The sequence below is a fragment of the Salvelinus sp. IW2-2015 genome, linkage group LG8 (assembly GCF_002910315.2).
Source record: "Salvelinus sp. IW2-2015 linkage group LG8, ASM291031v2, whole genome shotgun sequence".
Lineage (NCBI taxonomy): Eukaryota > Metazoa > Chordata > Actinopteri > Salmoniformes > Salmonidae > Salvelinus > Salvelinus sp. IW2-2015.
The window spans coordinates 9,527,218-9,528,970 of NC_036848.1; positions in this window are offsets into that span (position 1 = coordinate 9,527,218).

Consider the following 1,753-nt stretch of genomic DNA (forward strand, 5'->3'; position numbering starts at 1 on the left):
CTGTATATAGCCATGTTACTACCTGGCACTCTCTGTATATAGCCATGTTGTTCCTCCATTATATAGCATTAGATGTCACATATCCGCTTCCTCTGAGGGGTAATGGCCGCTTGAGCAGCTTAGATTACCCACAGAGGGCTGCTATGGCGTGCGGCCCAGTTTCTGAGGCGTGACTGATTTATGAATTCACTTCCTGCTGCAGGGGGAAGCATCTCCTGTACTTACACTAACCCCAAACTTCCCCACAGTTATTTACCAGTGGTTACCTTCTTTGTTCCTACTGCTTTTTTTCAATGTTTTTCGTCTGATTGATGTCATTGCAGTKACATCATGAGTTTGACCCCTGATAGAACCCGATGGGTGTGGTTTATGTATGTGATGTTCTGCTGTTTCACAGTAGAGCCTCAAGCATGCGGCATGATGGTTTGATTGATATCTCTACCTCATGGATGATGAGCAGTGAGAGTCTGACAGAGTTGAGCTGGATTAAATCCGAATTGCCGAAGTGTCGAAGAATATCTCAAATCAAATCCAAGTGTATTTGTCACGTGCGCCGAATACAACCTTACAGTGAAATGCTTACTTACAAGTCCTAAACAACAGTGCCATTTTTAAGTAAAAAAATAGGTATTAGGTAAACAATAGATAGCAAAGAAATAAAAAAAACTGTAAAATGACAGTGAAAATAACAGTAGCGAGGCTTTATACAGGTGGTACCGGTACAGAGTCAATGTGCGGGGGCACCGGTTAGTCGGGCTAATTGAGGTAATATGTACATGTAGGTACAGTTAAAGTGACTATGCATAGATGATAAACTGAGAGTAGCAGCAGCGTAAAAGAGGGGATTGGCGGGTGGGGGGTGGCGGGACACAATGCATTTGTGCGTTAAATGTAAAGGTMATTTCCAATTGAGCTAACATATGCAGCATTTACCATGAATACCGTCTCTGTGACTGAGAGAACATTGCCTTTAACTGACAATCACGCCTCTGCCCAGTCTCCAACTACCAGATGTTCAGGTTTTCAGTGGAAATGGAAAGAGAGCCTGTGCTATGACTTCAGCTTTTGGATGTGAACGACGTGACRCTCCATCTTAACTCCTCCTCCACATTTACTGGATTGGTTGAACAGTGCTGAAGAGAACCTCCCCCGACAGTGTTTTTTCTTCTCCTCAAGACCAGTATGTAGGGGATCTAGTTTCAGGCCTTTCTTTTACACCTGCTACACTACAYGATCAAAAGTTTGTTGACACCTGCTCKTCGAACATCTCATTCCAAAATCATGGGCATTAATATGGAGTTGGTCCCCCATTTGCTGCTAAAAAATCAGGGCTCTGAACTATCCAATCAAGCTCTTCCACACCAATYTCGACATAGCATTTCTGTATGGACCTCGCTTTGTGCATGGTGGCATTGTTATGCTGAAACAGGAATGTGCCTTCCCCAAACTGTTGCCACAAAGTTGCAAGCACAGAATCGTCTAGAATGTCATTGTATGCTGTAGCGTTAAGATTTCCCTTCACTGGAACTAAGGTGCCTAGCCCGAACAATGAAAAACAGCCCCCGAACATTATTCCTCCTCCACCAAACTTTACAGTTGGCACTATGCATTCAGGCAGATAGCGTTTACCTGGCCTCCGCCAAACCCAGATTCGTCCGTTGGACTACCAGATGGTGAAGAGTGATTCATCACTCCAGAGAACGTGTTTCCACTGCTCCAGAGTCCAATGGCGGTGAGCTTTACACCACTCCAG